We start from the raw sequence: 22,936 nt of genomic DNA on the forward strand, positions 1-22,936 counted from the left end.
AAAAAAAAGAAATGGCTATATCCTACCATATTGTTCAGGCCTCCATTCCTGCAAGTATGGACCTTTGATGTCAGCAACTTCCCTGATTAATGACTTATTACTCTAGCTTGTCATTTGGGTAGAAACAAAGCTGTGAGGGGTTCTGCTTTGAGGGGAGTGTTTAGGGAGAAGAATGTCTTTGAAATGTTGTAAATCTAAGGTAAGGTCTGGAAACTCAGACCTAACTAGTGTTCCATGGTGGGAGGTTTGGGAACTGGGGCAAGGCAAAAAGGATGTTAAAAAATAGAATGTTAAGAGCAACGAGCTCTTGATGCAAAGCCGTAGGAAGAATGTAGAAATAACAATATCAAACATTTTCTTGAGAGTTTATTCAGTAATAACCTTAAAACAGACCCATCTAAGTGCTTTTCCTGAATTAAACTCACTTCATCATCACTAATATCCAATGATTTAAGTTCTATTAGTGTGCATATTGTGTCGATACAGAAGAGAATTCACAGAGCATTAAGTATATTGTTCAAGGTCACAGGATAAGCAGAAGCAGTGTTTCAAACAAAGGTAGTATGATTCCAGAAACTTTGTTCTTGGAATACTACTCACAGGTGGAATGCAATAGAACTCTTAGGTGGAGTGCAATTTCCTCTTTAATCAAGGACACACTTTGGCAATATAAGGTCTATCATAAGGATACCTATGAACCCTGATCCTGTCATTATGCATTAAATAGTCAATAACAAATATGAAGGAAGCAGGTAACTATATAAAGGAATGTTTCCACTTTAGTCTTATTAATTTTTATTTATTTTGAAGAGGACAAATGAATGGCCCATCTTAAAAAATTTTTCTCACTACCTAAGCCATAGTTTTATGCCAAGAAATGATTGGATGTGTCTGTGGTTGAAATTCTTGTGCAATATGATCCTGGAAGATATTGCTCTATAAAGAAGCAACGATGACTACTACTACATAAGAATATACAGACCATATTAAAGATGCGAAGACTTTTAAGTATGTAACAATCTAAATGACATATAGTTCATTTCCATTTATATCGACCTGGTGGGCCAGAATAGAACTGCTCCCCAGGGTTTCCAGGGTGATCAGAAGCAGACTGCCACACACTGGGTATAGATAAGACTGCTACGTACAATCACTTTGAATGCATCCAATAAGGTCACTATGAACCAGAATCAACTCCAATGCACACAACAATGTATATATATATTGATGCTTTTTTTAAAAAGGCACCTGCTAGATTCTGAGTCCTTTCATAACAAATTACCACAAATTGGGTGGCTGAAACAGCGACAGAGATTTCTTCTCCCACTTTTCTGGAGGTTAAAAGTTAAAACTCTTGTTATAAGCTGAGATTTCTCTTCCATTTCTGGTAGCGCCAGGGGTTATTTGGCTTATGGTAGTACATGGTAAGGAAATTACAAAAAAGCAATCTAATCTTTTGATCCTGCTTCCAAGGCCCCATCTAGTACTTAACTTCTACTAAGATTAGCTAAGGAGGCTCTATCCTGCTCTTGTCTATACAAGAATTGGATTTGAGACCCACCTAGTGACTGATTAAAACTCTGGAGCATGGAACTATAGGGAACTTTGTGAGATACCAGATCTAAGAAAGGAGTATTCTCTTTGGACACTAGGCCCTTGCATTAGAAACCACCCAATCTCAGTACACATGTAACGATGATAGGGGGAGTCAGGAGCTGCACTGGTACCAGAAGCAGAAACAGTGCACACACCCAGAGGGAGACAGTTAGTGTGAAGACCAAACTGAGAAAGCAAATAATAACTGGACCTACCAAGGGACAGTGTTGGGTTTCTCTTTTGGAACTTGGGTGAGAATAAACCCTGGTGTTCAGGAGGGGTAAATGGATTTTCTTTGAGATGAAAACACATCTCCTTTTATATACTTCAGGGCCTCATCCCTTGCAGATTGTTGTTTCTACATATATCTTTTATTTATATCATTCTCTGCTTTTTAAAGTTGCAATTGCAGTTAAGTTGTGTTCATGATTTCTCTGGAACCCTTCCAGTGAATTATCAAACCCATTAGAAAAAGAGTGCCGTGGGGAGAATAGCTGGTGGATAGAGGCTGCAGAAGTTAAAGAAAGGGAATATGTATTGGCTCCCAACCCACGGGAACCAGTTTCCTAGTGGTTCTTCTGGTCATAGTTTTCCTTTCAGAATGATCTCCTCTTGTGAGCAGCATAACTCCAGCCTATGCCTCAGTCTCCCGTAGTGGGAACAGGGACAGGTCCACACGTTTGCAATAGGTCTGGGGCTCCAGACATCTTATGGGACATTTTCCTTCCCTGTCCCTTTTTGTATATTTTATTTTGCACATTGTGTGTGAATATTTCCATTTGCAGGATAATGAAACAAGACCCATAGTTTACCACATGCACAAAAAACAAAATCAAGATGGGTTAGACAATTATATCTAAATCTTAAAATTATAAAGATCATCAATGAGAAAATAGGAACAATTTAAGGGCCATAAGACAGGGAATACACTACCAAACATAATGAAAATATACATTTCAGAAGACAAAATAGATTACTTGGACCTTCTTAAAAATTACACTTATGTGTATCAAGGGACTTCTTCAAAAGAGTATAAAAAAGAAACACAGGCTGAGGGGGAAATGTTGGCAAGGCATAACAATCGACAAGGGTGCAATACCTGAAATCTATGGAAAACTACAAAACTACACCAAAAAAGACAATAATCCAATCCTACAAATGGACAAGGGACACGCACAGACAGTTCACCAAAGAAGACATCCAGGCAGCCAACAAACCTGTGAAGAAATGATATCCCTTAAGAGCATGCAAATGCCAATACTACCCAAAGCAATCTACAAATATAACATGATTTTGATTCAGATCCCAGTTTAAGGAAATGAAAAAACTGATCATTGGATAGTCAGGAGATGTAAATCAAAACAACAATGACATAACACCTTACACGAACATTGACAGCAGAATTCAAAGAACCAGAAAGCAACAAATGCTGGAGATGGGCTGTAGAGATTGGAATACTCATGCACTGATAATGGGACTGCACAAATGAGCAACCACTGAGGAAAGCCGTATGCCCCTACCTCATACAATTGGCAGCAGAAATTCCATATGAGCCAGCAACACTTTGCTAGGTGTACTTTAAAGAAGTAAGATATATATGCACATGAAACGATATATGCTCACCCATGTTCATCTTGGCACTGTTTATAACAGCAAGAAAATGGACACAACCTCAATATCCATTGGTAGAAGAAGGAATAAACTTTGGTACATACACACAGTGGATAACTATGCATCACTAAACAATCAAAATGAAACTATGAAACATGGGTTATGTGTTGGACTGCTAACCATAAGGTTAGCAGTTTGAAACCACCAGTCCCTCCTTGGGGGTGGAAATGGAGTTTTCTACTTCTGTAGAGAGTTACAGTCTCTGAAACCCACAGAAGCCATTCTACCCTGTCCTGTATGGTTACTATTAATCAAAATTGACTTATTGGCAGTGAGTTTTGAGTGAGTTATGAGGCATCTCATAGCATGAATGAACTTGGAGATTATTATGCTGTGTGAAACTAGTCAATCACAATATTATAAATATTGTATGAGATCTCTTTTATAAAGAAAAAATCAAGACAAAGGTTTCCAATAAAGAAAGAAATAGACTTTGATGATCACCAGGGTGGGGAGGGAAACTGAAGGAAGGTGAGGCAATAGGCTAGAGGTAGAGAGGTGTTAAGTTGGATGAAGGAGAAGATAGTATTCCACAAGAGTGGGAAGAAAAATCAAAGGGGTAAAGGTCAAGCTATTGAAGTTTTCATACGTAGTTTAAATTATTGAATACAAAATTGGTGATCTGAAATGAAGGCCCCCCGCCCCCAATCCAATTCACAATAAAAAGAAAAAATGAAAGTCCTGTGGATCACAATGATCTTGCCTGAAACCAATCATGGAGATGCTACAATGGTGGGGCATGCTATTGTCTTCTGCATAGGGTGATCATGAACCTATAGCTGACTTGTTTTATGGCAGCCAGCAAGTATGCTATTACTTCATGATTACCTAAAAGTTGACCATGGGACTCTGTCTTCATGAACCATCATAGCTGAAAAATGGAGGGGGAAAAAAGACAGAATTAGATAACCATTATTCCTGTGTTGCTACCATTTTGGTAAATTAATGAAATCAATAGTTTCTAGTGTTACTAAAAGAAAAAATACCTGCTTATGCTTCTTGGTTATGTTGTAGAATATCTATAAAATAGTCTTGCTAAATAAGTTAAATTTACTTCCCAGTTTGAGTTGTATGTAAATCACCTATAGGGACACTATGTGTCACAATTGGCCCGATGGCAGGGAGTGGTTCTTAGAAGGTAACTACAGAGCCTCTCAGAAGTCACGAAACAAAGCCGACTCCAGAATCTTTTCATTCTTCATGATGCTGATAAGGAATGTGTGAGTCCATGAGGGAATGATTTCTATTTAGAGAAAAGTAAAACACTTTAGCAAAAATGGGCTATATTACATCATTACATGGAAATACTCACTCTCACCTCCATACATCAAAGGCTTTATAGGTAACCACAGTTTAATGGATACAAATGACATATTTTGAACAAATATCAATCTCCATGTTGCAGTGTATTCACAGTCTTTCTAGGTCCAGCAATTCATGTTGCATCACCCGATAAGCAACGATCTTATTGCCAGGGGAGGCAGGGGAACTAGTCTTTCACCCCCAATCCTTGGAGACACCATGCAGCCATCAATCATAACTTTCCTTTCATTGGCTCTAGGTTGAGATAACTTTTAAGTTTCGCTTACATCTCGGCACCAGTTGAGTAATTAGATGCATTGGACACATTGACAGGAGAAAATTGGGATATAATAAATGTCAGGGATCTCAGATCAAATTACATATCTATCTCATGCTCACAAAGGCAATCATGAATTCTGAAGGATAAAAGAGAATTTAAAATGACAGAATGATGGGGTGATGTCCACAGGAGCAACTAGAAGTAGAATTTTGGTCCAGTTAGCTTGATTGTTGTCTACTGCCTCAGAAACTGTGTAGTCAATAAAGTGCATTGGGTTTTATTTGTTTATCCCTTAATTGTTTTATTTTTCTCTCACAATCATGAATATTGGAATGCATGATTTGGAATAACAGAATAATACAAAATGAAAAAGTGCAGTGAAATAACAATGTACTAACTTTGTAAAGATGTGTAGCATGTCAGAGAATAAATTTATAAAATTACCTAATTCTTTGCCTCTCTTGGGTTTAGCAAGGAAGATCCCTTTAGTCACAATCAAACAGCTAATTAGAAAGAATTCTTTCTGATGTTAAGTTTCAACCTGTGGATGAAGAAAGCTAGCACTGAAATACCAACTGCACTTTGACATACAATTAATATTCATATAATGAAAAAACTTAGCTCATTTTCCATGCCTCTCCCTACTTATTATAAAATCCTCTAAGATAGTGCTAAATTTCCATAAATTTTTCATTTTCAAATGCATTAAAATTCCATTTCTCTTCTTTTTTTAGCTTGGATTCCTTAGATAACCAAAGATATCTATGCTTGTTCTAGTATATAAAACTAAGCTCTTTCAGACACTTTATTCCAAATTAGACATTCTTGCTCTACTTTTTTTTCATTTTGATATCTATAATTAAATATGTTTATACCTCCTGAGCATGTTCAGTTATTTTCTGCTCACCTTAAACATTTTACTTGAGGGCTAGTTCTACAGTTAGTTCCTGTCAAAAGCTTTGGCAAACAGCACTTAAAAATATGCTTCAGAAACTCCCTCGGCTCCCACCAGTCTTGTGCAGCAGCATCCAAATGTCTCCAAATCACTACTGGGTAGAAGACAAATGTTTTGGCAATATGCAAATAAGGAAATTTAGCTCATGAGATCTAATTAAAATAACAACCTGATATGCATGCTAAACTTGGATTAGTGTCTTATGAATTGGTTGATTGTGACATTCCTTTGCCCAATCACTGCTTTCAGATCACTACTGCTGATTAGAATAAGAATCTGACTGATTCACAATCAGAAAATTGTTTATTTAAATACACAAATGTCAAATATCAAGGGTAATGGGGTGTTAAAACAGAGGAGTATAATTAACTCATAGAATATAAGGAAAATTAAGAACATTCAATAATAATAAAATACAATAAATAGTAATCGTAATCTCTACTACTAATAATCCTACAATATCAATATAAGGATCGCAGTCAAAATGAATATATCTCAAAGTTCTCAATACCACCCTGTTATTGATTGCTATTGTTGTTTTTGTTAGCTGTCATTATTTGTTGTGACTCATAGAAACCCCATTTACAATCATTCAAAATGCTTCCCATCCTAGATACCCCATGACCTGCTGGTGATCAGATCATTGTGATCATTGGTTGATTTTCATAAGTAGATCACAAAGCCTTTCTTTCTAGTCCAGATTAGTTTGGAAGCTATACTGAAACCTGCTTAATGTCATAGGAACACTCAAGACTCATCTCACAGACTAGGAGCAGCTACCCAATGAGGTAAATTGACCCCAAATCAAACCCAGATTTCCCATATGGAAGTCTAGAAATCTACCACTCTACTACAATTGCAAATGATTCATACAGATGCTAAATAATGTTCGGACAGGACACAAGAAAGGGCAGAACCAGGACTAGACCCCCTAATAACTGACATTGCTGTTTTAATTTTCAATGTTGGTTTATCTATACAAAGTATAGATATAAATGGAGCCTTACATCTAAATAGCAACCCTGGCTGCCCCATGGCTAAGAGTTCAGCTTCTAACCCTAAAATTGGCAATTCACACCTACCAGCACTCTGTGGAGTGATAAAATTAAAAGCTGGTTGTCAGAATCCGTAAAGATTGCTGCCTAGGAAACCCTATGTGGCAATTCTACTGTGTTGTTCAATGTCAAAGTGAATCTGAATAGAACCTGCACACAACAATGTCTAGATCATTAAAAGGTCATTATTGTGAAAAATATCGCAATAAAATTTCACTTTGGGGTACATTGAACCTCTGCTACAAGATACAGCACATACATTAGGTGTGGGTAAACTACATATTTTGGAGTTAGATTATCTTAGATAAGAGTATCATAACTGATGCTTAGTAACCAGGGAAGTTAAGTATCTTTTCTAAATTGCAGTTGCTTCAACTGGTTTAACATAAGGAAAATACTGACATCCAGAGATTGGGGACATTAAATCCAACATGTGAGAGACCCTCACATCGATGAGGAGGGTGCAGGCCCAGTCCATGTCTGGTTCTGTTGTGCATTAGGTCCCTATAGTTCGGAACCAACTGGATGGCACCTAACAGCAATGATAGAAAATGAGATACATTCTTACAATTGTTGAAAAACTGTTTTTGGGTTGTACTTATGGAAATAATCTGCTTTAGCGTATCTACCATCTTATTAACATGTTTCTCACTACAGTTTTATAGAATTTGGTTCACTTTTCAAAAACACCAAAAACAATATCAAACTCTATACCATTGAGTCAATGCTGACTCACAGGGAGCCTCTGTGGGTTCCTCTATGGGTTTACAGTAGTCGGAAGCCCAATCTTCCTCCCACAGAGCCGCTGGTGGTTTAAAAAACTGTGTACCATGCAGAGAGAAGTGCAAGGCTGAGCCACTACACTACTAAGGCTTATTTTTACTCTCTGATTAAGCATGATGCTTGCTATAAACCTTGTTTTACTTCTTTGAAGCTGGCTTCCGTTTCCACATGCATATCATTAGCCACACACATTCATGAACAATGTCAGTATGGTGCAGAACAATGACAGTACTCTGTATTGATTTAAAGAGAAATAAATAGGCAGGATACATTGCTTTGAGGAAAGTTCATAAACAAAACACACTGTTATGTACCTCTACAGATACACAACTTGTCCTGTGAGACTTCATCTTGCTTAGTTTAGACACATCATCAGGAAAGACTCATATCTAGAAAAGAACAGCATGTCTAATAAAGTGTTGACTTAGTGGAAAAGAGGGAAGCCCTTCTTATATGGACACTTTAGCTATAGTCAAGGGCTCAAACTGATCATAGTAATGGTGCAGGGCTTGGCAGTGTTTTATTTGATTAGGCATAAGGTTGCCGTGAGATGGAGTCACCTGATGGCAACTAATAATAACATATTATACATGATCGAAGGAAAAACAGATGAAGTCTATATTTTATGCAAACATGTAAAGTATCAACCCAATTAAGTTCAATGGAGTGTGGGCAATATTTTAATACCTAGAACAACTATAAAGGAGCTCTGGTTGTGCTATAGAGGAAGTGTTAGACTGCTAATGGCAAAATCAGTGGTTCGAAACACCAGTGACTGAATGGGCAAATAAGAGGTTATCTACTCCATTAAGGATTTATAACCTCAGGAATCCTATATAGGGCAGAGTCAACAGAAAGTCAGAGTCAACAGAAAGTCAGTGCTTGCTTTGTTTGTTTGTTTGTTTGTTTGTTTGTTTGTTTGTTTGCAGAACAACAACAAGAAACCTATACAAAGTACCACACTTTAAAATATTCTAACTGAACTCAGTACCCTGAGTCCAACTCCTAGTGACCTATCCAAGTAGCATTGCTCCCAGGGTTTTGGATTATAAGTCTATTAGGCTATAAATCATCATAGAAGCAGGCAGCCTCATCTTTTACCCACTGAACAACTGTTAAGTTTGAACTGTTAACCATGAGGTTAGCATCCCAATACTCCCCCATACTCTAAATATAGATAAATAAAAATTAAATTGCAAAAAGGTGTTATAAAAATTCACATGAAGGGAAGAAAAATCTAGAAATTAAAAACAAAGTATACAAATAGAAAACAAAAGCTGAAATGGCAGTCTCTAATAGATCAATATTACACTGTGTGTAAATGAGGGGGTGACTAAAGTAGCAGATGAAGGAGATCTCTGTGGCAATGGAATGGTTCAGTGTATGACTTTTGGTAGTTGTTACATGAATCGAGTTATATACGACAGAACAGCGAAGTTCTACACACACATTGTACCAATACTACTTTCCCAGTTTTCATATGACACTGTAACTAATTAAGATAGATCACTGAGGAAATCTGGGTTGAGGATCTGCCTGATCTCTTTGTACTGGCTCTATAACTTTCTGTGGATCTATGATTATTTCTAAATAAAAAGTTTAAAGAAGGGAGAAAATGGCATTCAAAAGGAAAGTATGTGAACATTTTTATTACACAGAACTTGGTGAAAGGTTTGAATAGCATGATAATGCAAGGAAGAGGAAGAAAAGTTGAAGATATTAATGGAAGATCACTTGTTTGAAAGACCAAGGTTAGCAATTATAAGAAAGATAATTTAGTAGAAACAAAATTATATTTGAAATATTTGTAAAGTGTATGTGTGTGTTTGTATCAGGCAGTAGAAAGGAACAAAATTGACATATGTAACAACTCATTGTTAAAGAAATAAAAATTAACTTGTGCTGTTAAAATAGTCTTATGTAAGAGAATATGAAAATCATCAATGCAAAGACCTTGTCACATCTTGTGAATAAACATTTAATTCTTGAAAGATTGAAAACATTGTCTAATCCCTATCAAAGAATCTATGACAATTAGAGAATTTTTGAAGTATTTCTTATTCTATCCCTTGTGATAACTATGCCTGTAATACAACTTACTTCTAAGAAATGCTGGACTTTTGGATTTCAATTTTCATCTATCTTCACTTGTCCTGACAACTAAGTATCCTTGTAACACGAAGCTTACTTTGTTGGTGATGAAAAATCATAGGGATATAGAAAGCTAAGTGTCATAGTGATTTTCTGCTTGCACAAAGATCAATGAAAACAAATGAACTGAAATAAGAAAATAATATTTTGCGTAACTTTAAGGAGAATAACATTTCTTCAAAGACTATTAGAGGTTACTTTGACCACTTATAAACAGGCAAGAACTGTTAAAACTCTCTTTTGAGATAATTTTCAAAGAACCACACTTGGAATTAATAGAAATGGAAAAAATAATATTTTGTTTCTTTATCATCAAAATATATCATCAATATGCAGGTGCATGCAGCTTTGACTCGATGTTGCAAATAAAATTATAAGATATTCATTCTACAGACAGACAAGTTGAGCTTCTTCAATAAATCCAGACCCTCTTTATCTCACCAAAAATGGATAGCCAAGTTGGATAGTTGATGGGTCACCCAATTTGCTTCTTATAGGGGTGATAAATATGAATACAATATATGATAAATAGATAGATGGATAGATAGATGAAAATTCACTGACATAAAGTATCTAAATTCAGTTTCCCTTAAGAATTTTGTACCACTTAATCAAATAGGTAAAAATTCATCATAAAACATATTTTCTAAGTTGTCTATCACAAATTACTAGGATTAAGTTGCATTCCTAAGAGAGTAAATTAAAATATCTGTGACAATGAGAGGAACAAATTAGCACTAACAAGGAGCCAGGCATGTATGCTTTAGTATCAACAGAAAAGTTTTCTGGCCTTCGATTGTACCCAACAGATATGCTCGTAATTACTACCCTGTAACAACCAGAAAGACTTTTTTTCTCTAGCTTTCTTTTCCCCATTTTACAGAGAAGAGCAATAAAAATATGAATCACTTACATTATCATATTATTTCTTCTTATAATGTCTCTCAACAAATAACTGTGATATTGAATTTTTTTCTTATTAATCAAGGCTGATATAAAATCTGAAACTTCCAATGTAGATTCAATAATGTAACTCACCTACAGAGTTTTTCATGAATAAGAGTTATGACTGACAAGGGTCCAATTATAGTAAGAAAAATGTTAGTTGTAAAGGTGCATTTTTAAGATAAATATTACAAGGAACAGGGAAAGCATTTATTTTTTATAATAAATCATTTTATTGGGGGCTCTTACATATATTATAGCAATCCATACATCCATTATATCAAGCATACATGTACAATTGTTGGTGTTCACAATTTCTCAACATTATCTTTCTTCTTGACACCTTTGACATCAGCTCCTCATAAGGAAATAATTTCTTTAGTTCAATTCTGTGAAATATGTCTTGACAACAAATATATTTTAATGAATATTAGAAATGCAGGATGGTCATTCTGTGGTCCCATTGACTTATTTAAATATAAAATTCTTTAAGATTAGGAATTAAATGAGGCTCATATTTCATATAATTGACTTGAAACTTTGCTACCAAAATCAATAACCATACATGTTCAACCCATATGCTTAACAAGTTATCAGAGAATGTGGATTATATAAAGAAAAATGTGGCATGAGGATTGGAGGAAGGTTTATTAACAATTTGCAGTATGCAAATAACACAATTTTGCTTGCTGAAAGTGCGGAGGACTTGAAGCACTTCTGTTGAAGATCAAGGATTGAAGCTGTCAGTATGGATTACAACTCAAAGTAAGAAAGACCAAAATCCCTACAGCTGCACCAATAGGTGACCATACAATAAATGGAGAAAAGGCTGAGGTTGTCAAGGATTTTATCTTGCTTGTATCCACAATCAATGTTTATTCAAGCAGTGTGCTAGGTAAATCTGCTGCATGACACTTCTTTAGAGCATTGAAAAGTAAGGATGGTACTTTGAGGCCTAAGGTGCTCCTTACTGAAGCCATGATATTTTCCATGGTCTCCTATGTATGTGAAAGCTGGGCATTGAATAAGAAAGACTAAAGAAGAATGGATGCATTTGAATTGTGGTACTGGATAAGAATATTGAAAGTATCATGGACTGCCAAAAAAACAACAAACATATCTCTCTTGGAAGAAGTGTGGCCAGAGTGCTTCTTAGTGGCGAGGATGGCAAGACTGTGTCTTACATACTTCGGACAAGTTGTCAGGAGAGACCAGTCCCTGGAGAAGTATATCATTTTTGGTCAAGTAGAGGGGCAACAAAGAAGGAGAAGGCCCTCAAGGGGTTGGATTGACAATGTGGCTTCATTAATGCGCTCAAGGATAGGAACAATTGTGAGGATGATGCAGGACCAGGCAGTGTGGTTAGCTAAGGGTTAGAACTGACTAAATGGCACTTAACAACGACTTTGGAAGTGACATAGTGCTACCTCACACAATTTGGAATGCTCATTCATGTGGCAACAATGCTGCTAAAAAAGTGAGCGGCAAAGAGGAACAGACATATTTACGCTCATGTTAATTGCAGCACTGTATGCAGCAGCAAGATGGAAATAACCAAAATGTTTGCCAGTGGATGAATGGATAAAGAAATTCTGGCACACACACAGGATGAAATACTGGACATCACTAAAAATAATGACCAAACCTTGAAGCATCTCATGGTCTGGATGGACCTGGAGAGCATTCTATCTTGAAATTGGCCAATCACAAAAGAACAAATATTATACGAGACCACTGATATAAGGGAGAAAGAAACAAAGAAATAAACAAAAACAAGATACAGATCCTCATACCAAAAATAACAGTCTCTGGAGCTTGTCAAGAAGAGAATGGAAGGGCAAGGGGCATGGGGCAATAGTCTGGAGACAGGTGTTGAAGTGGGTGAAATGGAAGATGGTGATCCGCAGCGGGGAAATGGGTGTCACGGCTCAGTCAGGGATGGACTACTGGAGGGTATGATCAGTAGCTTGAACTGTTGAATGTAAAAATGATTAACTGAAATGTAAAACTCCACCTAATCTACAATAAAAATTGTAAAGATTTATTAAAAAATCATTCATAATAAAAATAATGATATTAAGGTCCAAAAATAAATAAATGTCTATCGTTCATGATTGGAGAATCCACATTTATCCTACATTTATTTTCCATATATAGTGTAGTATGTATATCTAGATTTCCTATGGTCCACATATAGATTTATTTAGCCTATTGCATTGTTCAATGACTATTTAAGTGCCAATACTATACTTGTGGTGTAGGGGTGATATTCAACCTGTCAATCAGGTCACGGCCTCATGGTGCAACCCTATGGACATGGAATTCTCATAAGGAAGGCAGTGTGAACCTCCCCTTCTCTCTCTGTCTTCACCTTCCTGCTGGTGTGCCACTCTGGGACCTACCCGCCAGAGCCCTCTGATTCTTCTATAGCCATTGGATCCACAAGACTTTGCACCCACCAGCCTGTGATCTTCCAACATTCTGCATCTTTGCATGTGGCTGAGTGAGTCTGAGGAGGGACTTATGGACTAGTAGTGGATTTATGGACTTGAGTTGATCTGGGCTGGGATAGTTTCTTGGTATATAATAACTTCTTATATAAAGCTTTTTCTTTTTTTAAAATCATTTTATTGGGGGCTCGTACAACTCTTATCACAATCCATACATCCATCCATTGTGTCAAGCACATTTGTACATATGTTGCCATCATCATTCTCAAACATTTGCTTTCTCCTTGAGCCCTTAGTATCAGCTCCTCAGTTGTTTCCTCCCTCCCCACTCCCCACTCCCCCATGAACCCTTGATAATTTATAAACTATTATTATTTTGTCAGTTCTTACACCATCCAACATCTCCTTTCACCTACTTCTCCACTGTCCGTCCCCCAGGCAGGAGGTTATATGTAGATCCTTGTAATCGGTTCCCCCTTTCTCCCTCACCTTCCCTCCACCCTCCTCCCTGTATCGCCACTCTCACCACTGGTCCTCAGGGGTTCATCTGTCCTGAATTTGCTGTTTCTAGTTCCTATCTGTACCAGTGTACATCCTCCAGTCCAGCTGGATTTGTAAGATAGATTTCACATATACAAGTGTAAGTATCTCTGAGTGTGTTTCTCTAGTCAACCTGACCTAAAATAACACTGTTTTAATTATGGAATTTTTATGTTATACGTTAATATATGATGGAACTAGCTCCAACTTTTACATTTCCTTTTTGATGTTTAACAATTTTGTGAGTCTTTTTCTTATATAAACTTTAATATCAAGTTGTCCAACACCTTAAGAAAATTTGTTGGCATTACCTTTGATATTGCTTTAATTAGATAAATAAAATTTCATGTAATTGATACCTTATAAAACATTGAATCACATCATTTCAGTATGAGACATCTTCCAATTTATTTAAGCTTGGCTTTAAATTTTTCTGGAAACTTTTAAAGGTCCTATTCTTATCTTTTACACATTTCCTTTTTCAGTTAATATTTTTATTGCTACTAAGATGAGATTTTTCTCTGCACCAGTCTCATTAATTGGATATTATTTATGTTTATGAAGGCCATTGAATTTTCAATATTAATTTCATTTCCTGGTATGTCACTGAATCCTTATATTTCCGTTAATCTTATCATAATTTGTGGGGTTTTCCATATGTACATCTCTAATATCTAAAAATACAGATAGTTTAGTTTTTCTCTTTTCCATTTCCAATTCATTTATCAAATTTGATTGCCTAATATGTAGAGCAAGATGTTAAAATATATAGAAGGTAATGGATATCCTTTTCTTGTTCTCATATTTTAGAAGAAATATGCCCCGTTTCTCTCCGTTGGGTAAGATAGCTTCATCATAAAAGTGTGTATTATTATGTTAAAAACTATGTCTAATTTCTTGAGTGTTTTTAACAGGAATTACTTGAATTTTATTGAATTATTTTGCAACTAGGGAAAAATTATATAACATTATAACCATAGATCAATTCAAATAGTCTGATGTTAATAGGTTTCCATATATTGCATAGTTTTGCATTTATATAATAAATTCCCGTTGTTCTTGTTTTTTAAAAGATTTTGTTGGATTTGAGATGCTTGCTTTTTTTCTAATTCTTAAATATTTATCTCTGTGTTTTACTTTCTTTATGTAAAGAAGCAAGAATATTTCCTTCATTCTTATGTTCTATTAATAATCTAGATTCTGCAGGTTTGGGATAATTCACTTCTGAAACATTTGTTTGTTTCATATGATTTGATATTAGAGTTGACTCAGGGTGACCGCAGGTGCAGTAGATCAAAACATCACTTGGTTTTGAGCTGTCTTTACGATTGTTGGTGTGCTCCAGCTCACTTCAGATCCAATGTATGTCATGAAAGCTTTCTCACAGAAGGAAGGGGTTCATCTTCTAACACGCCATCAGGCAATATTTTGTTGTGATCCATAGACCCTTCATTGGTTAATACTTAATGAGGCCACTCGTCTTGTCTTAGTCTTGAAGCTCTACTGACCCCTGTCCATGGTAGATTACCCTGTTGGTACATGAAACATCAATGACTTAATTCCTAGCATTATAGCAACATAAAGCCATAAAAGTACAACAAAGTAGGCGTTCATTAAAAACTTTTTTTACTTCCATTGTAGTTTGTTTAAGATGTCAAACAAATGGTCTGTGGTATTTAGTTTGTCTTTGTAGGAAGTTATCCATTGCATCTAGGTTTTCAAATTTATTTGCGTAAATGTTGACAAAATAGCCTCGAGATTTTTAAAAGCTCTTTTCTCTCAGTAGGGATTGTGATAGGTAAGACTTTGTGTCAATTTGGCTGGGATAGGGTTCTCATTGGTTTGGTAGTAAAAGCACAGGAATACCCTATGATGAGATCTAGCAATGTAATCCCTTTCATGAAGAGATGGGCTATGAGCAACCAATTGAACAGAAGTTTCCTTGTGGTTGTGGTCTGATTTCAATATTAATGAATACTGTGGGAAAACTAATTTGCTTTTTTGCTCATTCTGGGTACTACACCTGACTCAGCATCTACCCTTCAGTTCTTCCAACCTGAGCCAGCAAACTGCTATATTGCCTGCTGATCCTGGGAGCCAGCAGGAGCTGCCACTTTACATCCCAGTCTTCGATTAATTCCCCTCTGCATTCAGAAGACTGCCACCTGACCTGCTGATCTTGGGAGTCATCAATAGCTTGCCATCTTACCTGCGGATTCATTAATCTCTACAGCCAGAAAACATGCCATCTGGAGACACAGAAAACAACACACAAGGGAGAGAAGAGGCCACCTTCAAAGAATCCCTGTAAGACAAAGATTCTTTATGGACAGATTCTGAGTGAAACAAACAGCAAAATACAAGTGGATCTTAAAGCAAAAAGTACCCTGAAGCAGGGGAGAAACCTAGTGTCATGACAAGTGAGCAAACAACTCAACAGTCAAATGCCTCAGTCATTAGCTTGAAGGACCACACAGAGAGAAGGTACTATAGGGTGTTGGTTGGAGACTCTGGTCTCTGGGTTTCCACGCCCCCTCAAATACTAAAACTGGGATTGTTGGCTGCACTCATCCAGAAGTGTACGAGGCCCATTCCACGAACTGCAACCAGAGAAGTTCTCTTTTGACTCCTGATTTCCCAACCATATCTTCCTGGTGAGCAGGTGTCAGGATCCCCTGAAGCCCTCAGCAACTTGAAAATTGTGGACATCTCCTTGTTAACTCCACACCCATCTACTTCACTCAGTCTACCAATACCCACTCACTGTACCCATTTCAAAGCAAAACAAGTTCGTGCATGCTGCACTCATGTGATTGGAGAGATTGCACTCTCAGGGACTCAAAACTTGTCGCAGTGTCTGTCCCAGTCAGAAGTGCACATAAACACATTTTGAGCACCGAGCTCTTGTGCCACTCCCAGGTACGCATTACTACAGAGCATTCACAGGCAGTATGTTTCAAAGACCTGATTGCCCCTGATGCAGTTGTTCTTCAGGAAGACCAGGCATTTATGAGTGGTCCCCCCCACCCACCCACACACACACACACAAAAACCCTGTATTTTTTCAAAGCTATGCATTTATTATTTTTGTTGTTGTTGTTACGAAACAACCTTATCACCTTCAAAGTACTCTCCATTACACTTAATACATTTGACAAACCTGTGATTCCATTCTTGGAAACACTTTTCAAAACTCCTCAGTTTGGATGGCTGACAGCACCTCCCTCGTTTTTTTCTTCACCTCTTCTATGTCATCAAATCACTGTCCTTTGATGTCCGTTTTTATTCACAGAAACAAAAAGAAGCCACATGGAGCCAGGTCAGGTGAAAAACGTGCATGGGTCAAGAGAGGCATGCTGATTTTTGCCAAAAACTGGAACACTGAGATGTTTGCATGAGCAGGTGCATTGTTGTAGTGGTAAAACCAGTTCCCTGTCTGCCACAAATCAGTTTGACACACACTGTTAGGCTATCTTTGCAGAATCTCTAAATATAAAGCTTAATTAACAGTCTGATCGGTGGAACAAACTCCAAATGCACTACAAGTCAACACTGTAGTCCGTTCAGAAAGTTAACAGATGGCTAACACAAGTTTTGTTATCAATCAACATTTCACCTTTTTTGAAATGTGGAAACCACTCATACACTTGAGTTTTTCCCTTGGAAGCTGTGCTCAAAACCACAACAGATTCTGTGGCATTTTTCCAGAGCAGAAAACAAAATTTCACAAGCACATACTGTTCTCTTAAATTGGCCATCACAAAAAGCAAGGTTTGAGAGAAACTGCTTTTATGAAAAAATTTCCTGTGACCTACGAAACCATCCAAGGTGACGCCACTGGTTGCACTAACTCAGAGCAAATTTCTGATGCTCACCTAGCAGAAAAAATGTGTACTATGAAAGCTCTGCCCAGCAGAGCTTTTTTCAGCTTTCTAGGAGGGGTTACCTCCTCATATTCCACATATTTTCAAATCATACCACCAGACTGCAATGAGGAAGAGAGTGGTCCAGCACTGCCAAACTAGTGTCCAAGGTAACATGCCTGCATCACCTACCCAGATATATCAAGACAAAATCAAATAAATAAGCAAGCAAATAAATAAATCAGGTGTATCAAGCCAATGCTTGATCAATAAATTAGCGCGAAATCTCAGAGAAAAAAGGCAACATCAAATTGAATAAAGAGACAAGATAAGATGGCTCAAGAAAGTGATCATAATGGAGAGTAAGGAACTATTTTTGAGCAAAAGCATGAGATAGAACTATCCTGTGGTAGGATTCAGCCAGTTCCACTGGTGCAACAGAATCCATATTTAATTTTTTTTCTTTGGTTGACTGCTTGTTAAAATGGCACTTATCTATGGACTTTGGCTCAGATCTCTTGCCTTAAGGGTGTCCAATGAATGGTTGCCTGGGACTATCATATACTTACTATAATGCTCTCTTTGCTCTATTAAGATATATATTATTATGGTAGGTCTGATTCTGCAACTGTCAATGAAATTATTGCAAGCTTTGCCTTATTGCCAACCCAATTGTTTGAATAAATAATAGCCAGTCACTTAGAAGTTTAATTTGTACAAGTCAACAATGAATGTACCACAGTGCATAGCCAGTCTGCTTGTATAACCTCCTTTTCTCAACTATGATTTAAATCCTATACCGCTGGCTAAATTAATGACACTATCAATAGAATTACCTCATTCCTCAGGGAGGTGGTAGGTAATGTTCTATAACATAAAATGACAATGATGTTTCTAAGGTGAGCCAGAGAGATATAAACCATAGATACCTGGATGGACTCACAGTTAATTTTCAACCCAATCTAAGAACAATTAGTTCTTATGACATGGGCCTGCTTGATACTCACCCTCATGACGAGATCACTGAAGAATGGGGTGCTATAGCATGTGAAAAACTAGAAGGTGTCTAGCCATCAGCAACAATAATGTCTGCATTCTTAAAGGCTTGTTCAAACAAGTAAACACCTAAGTGAGACTTCAACCCCATCCATATGAACAAAATACAACAGCAACAACATGTGTGATCCATGATTGCAAATAATATAATCCAAATTCATAAAGAAAAGTATCAGAGCTTAAATTGTGAACATCCCAGTTTGTAGAAGGCTTGTGGATGACAATGAAAGCCTCAAATGCAATCGCAGGTCCGTACATAGACTGAACACCCTGCAATGTTACCCTCTGACCACAGTTGAGGGATGCTATCCGAGAGATAGTATTATAGAGGCAATTATATAGTTAGGCTAAAATGTAATATTTTATTTTATATCTCCTTTGACCAATTTAAAGGTTGTTTTAGTCTAAAAATAAAAATGGAAGGTAAGTAAATGTGGATTAAGCCTCCAGTGAATACCTTCCGATCATAGATGAGGGATGAACTAGACTTGCTATCATGCAGAGAGCATGGGAAATAGGATTATGGCAGATGTAGTTAGGTTGAAATTTAACACCTCATTTGATCTCCATTTTGAGTCATTTTTAAATTGCTCTGATTTTAACATTTTCTGCTTCTTTTCATTGGGGTTCTCTCTATTTTATTGTGTTATTGTTAGCTTCTTTATTTTATTGGGGGTTTTTTGTTTGTTTGGTTTGCTTTGGGGTGTTTTTTGGTATTTTTTGGTATATGAAATCCAGGATGGGTATATCTATGGAGACAGTTCCTGGATAATGATTTCTTGAGGTTGTGGCAGGGGAGTTTGGGGGGGAAATGGGAGCGAATTAATAACAAGGAGTATAAGAAAGAAGAACATGTTCTAAAATTGACTTTGATAATGGTTGTACAACTCTTATTAATATGATTGAACTATTGAATTCTAGCATATGTGTGGATAATTTCCCCCAAAAAAAACTATTTAAAAAACTATGGCACTGTAATCAGGGTTCTTTGTAAGGTGGAAATCAATGTGGAAATTTCAAATTTCTATTCCATACTATTTTTTTAACATTCATCATTAACAACTTATTCTAAACAGCTGCCCATAGCAATGCTCATTCCATCCATAGGTATAAAAACTTGGACAGAACTTTGCTTGCATATTTATTCATTCATGTCATAAAAGTCATTATACTTTTGATGGAATATTACATTTTTATTTCTTTTTGTTTACTTCAGTTAAAAACATATATCTTTAAGAGAAAACATGGCAAGTAACCAGAGGGGGACATATTGTCATTTGTGTTATGCTTTGTGTTATGCTCCAAATTCCTACAAGATATTATGATGGGATTATACAATTCCTGAAAGTGTTCAAAGAGCTAAAGATATTGTCAGAACAATTATTGTATGCTCATCAGAAGCAGAAAGAGTTTTTCAAAGGTGGATATAATATGTTCAGAGAAGACACCTCTTTCTCATATATCAAACAAAATGACTATTGTCTACTTGACCTACTTCTAAAGTAATGGGATCCTATTCCTATAGTAAAAGTATGGTTAAGAAAAATCACCCAGTCTCCCCCCAACTACCAGGGCCCCAATTCTGCCTTGCAGACCTGGTTAGACCAGATGATGCACAGCGGGACAGATGGGAATTGGAAACGCAGGGAATCTAGGACAGATGAACCTCTCAGGACCAGGGGTGACAGTGGCGAAACCAGGAGGGAAAGGGGGTGTAGAAAGAGGGAATTGATCACAGGGAGCTACATATAACCTCCTCTCTGGGGGACAGGCAGCAGAGAGGTGGGTGAAGGGAGACGCCAGGCAGTGTAATATAAGATACAATAATAATTTATAAATTATCAAGGGTACATGAGGGACAGGGGAGGAGGAAGGGAGGGGAGGGGGAAAAATGAAAATGAGCTGATTCCCGGAACCCAAGAGGAAAGCGAATTTTGGGAATAATGAGGGCAACAAATGTATAGATGTGCTTTACACAATTGATCTATGTATTGTGATGAATTGTATGAACCTCAATAAATTGATTAAAAAAAAAAGAAAAATCACCCAGCTAATGATGCTCAGATAAAAGTTAAGATTATTTCAAGTGATGTCACTGATTGAGAAGCATTATGTAAATATCTTAAATAACAGTTTTCTGTCAAATATTATTTAATGTTTTTCATTAATATTTTAAAATTCTTATGATATAATCTTGTTTTGTGTGCCTCTTTATTGTTCTTATTGAAGTATTAACTGTATGAAACAATGACTTACCTTTCAGTGTGTAATTTTTATACTTAAAATGGTCACTGGGGTGGTGAACCAGTTGTTCAGTTATTTGATTGCCACCACTGGAACTATCTGATCAGAAATCTTAAAAGTATATATGTATCCCAAATCTCAAGGACATTCCAAGCAAAGTTAAGACAATACCAAACGATATGCTAGAAGAATTCATTAAAATAATACAAGAGCAAAATGAATAGAAAATTAGAAGCCATAAAAAACAGAAATTGAGAATCTAGAAGATCCACACTAAAACTTTAGAGATAGATAATACATTAGAGGGACAAAAGAATAGAATTGGACTTGCTGAAAGAAAGAGATTGGTGAATTAGAAGATAAATCCCTTGGCAACGATTTGTATGCAGCAAAAATACAGAACGAAACATGAAACAACCCTAAAAATTATGTGGGACAGAACAATGTGTGTGCTTGAAATTCTAGACAGTGGGAAGTAATACACACACATACCCACACACACACAGAATGTTTGATTTTCTTGCAGAAAAATAATTTCTTAATATCATGAGAAACAGAAATACATTTATCCAAGAAGCTCATTAAATCACATATAAGATAAACCCAAATAAATTCACCAAGATACATCATAATCAATTCTCCAAAATTGAAGACAAATATTGAAAGCAATTCTAGAAAAGCAAAATGCTATCTAAAAAGGTAATACAGCTTTTCCCGTAAACTCCTTAGATTTTTATCTTCTCCTTTGAATATTTGCTCAAAATAGCCTTCATTATAATCTGTTTACATTGGCACTGCAAGTGTTTCATTCATATAAGAATACACTGCACGATAGTATAACTTATAGGACCCAAAGGCTTTATAAGATTTTTTTCTCCACAAACAAATTAAGAGACAGTTTGAAACATTGATATCTACACGCTATGAGAATCAAACTTAAAAGGAGATGTAAAGCTCAATATTTTTGAAAACAATCAATGAGCATCTGGAGTATTTATCATGATAGGTTTATTTTTAAATCTTAAAGATTGTTTTATAGATAATTGAATTCTCAGATAAAACAGATCATAAACTTTTATTCCTGCAATGACAAAATCCAACAAGTAAAATAAATGTTTTCCTTTCTGGGATTTCTTCCAATTGTAGAATCCCTAGTAATTTGAAAATATAAATCCTTGACTGCCAAAAGACGACCGTAGATGAAAATAAATATTACAGGTGGTCTGCCTTGTCCTCACTTAATTAAATCTAATACTTTAGCTTTTTGTCCTCTGTCCTGAACTTAAGGAGTTTTGTACCACTTCTTTCCCAGAATAACAGGTTAAATGACTGTTTGACTTTATCTGAAGCTAATTGCCGATCTCATTGCCCTTCTCTCTCCATTAGAAATATTCTCTGAAAATCACATACAATGGTGCATTCTAAGTAGTTCTTTTGAAATAAACCAGCTTGAGCAAAGAGAAAAGTGAAGCATGAAGGTTTTATAAATTAATATTACTGTTCTTTATGGTTATTAAAAATGTGCAGAGTCCATATAATTTTAGAATAAGCAGAAATTATTGAATTTGGGGAATGTCTATGTATTTGAATAAATGCCATGTAATAGTTTTTGCAGGTGAATATTGTCCTGACCCTATTAAGGGTAACTTCTGGCTGCACGCTGTACATTGAGGGGAGAAGATTTATCCGTAAGTGTCACCTTAAAATAATAGATCCATTCCTAGAATTTAAAAAAAAATAGATATCTATGCCCCTCTTTCTTGCCCAGCATTTTTCCAGAGGGACATAATTCCTGGTCCAGGATGGGTGATTTTTGCACTCATGTTGCATTCCTTCTATTTCAAACTCAGTGCATCTCTTCTTCCCTTCTGCACATCAGAAGAGCTATGTTTTGGGTCCATCACAGGGAAAGTAACCTAGAAGGGTGGGCAGGGTTCCAAGAAACAGAGGAGACTTGATCAACTAACAATCACATGGAACAAATGTCCGCCATATTTCCCACTGGTGCTTGTCACATAGCATGAACCTAAATTAACACCATGTGC

The sequence above is a fragment of the Echinops telfairi genome, unplaced genomic scaffold, assembly GCF_000313985.2.
Source record: "Echinops telfairi isolate 266 unplaced genomic scaffold, ASM31398v2 ScPeMD7_4;HRSCAF=17, whole genome shotgun sequence".
NCBI classification, from domain to species: Eukaryota; Metazoa; Chordata; class Mammalia; order Afrosoricida; family Tenrecidae; genus Echinops; species Echinops telfairi.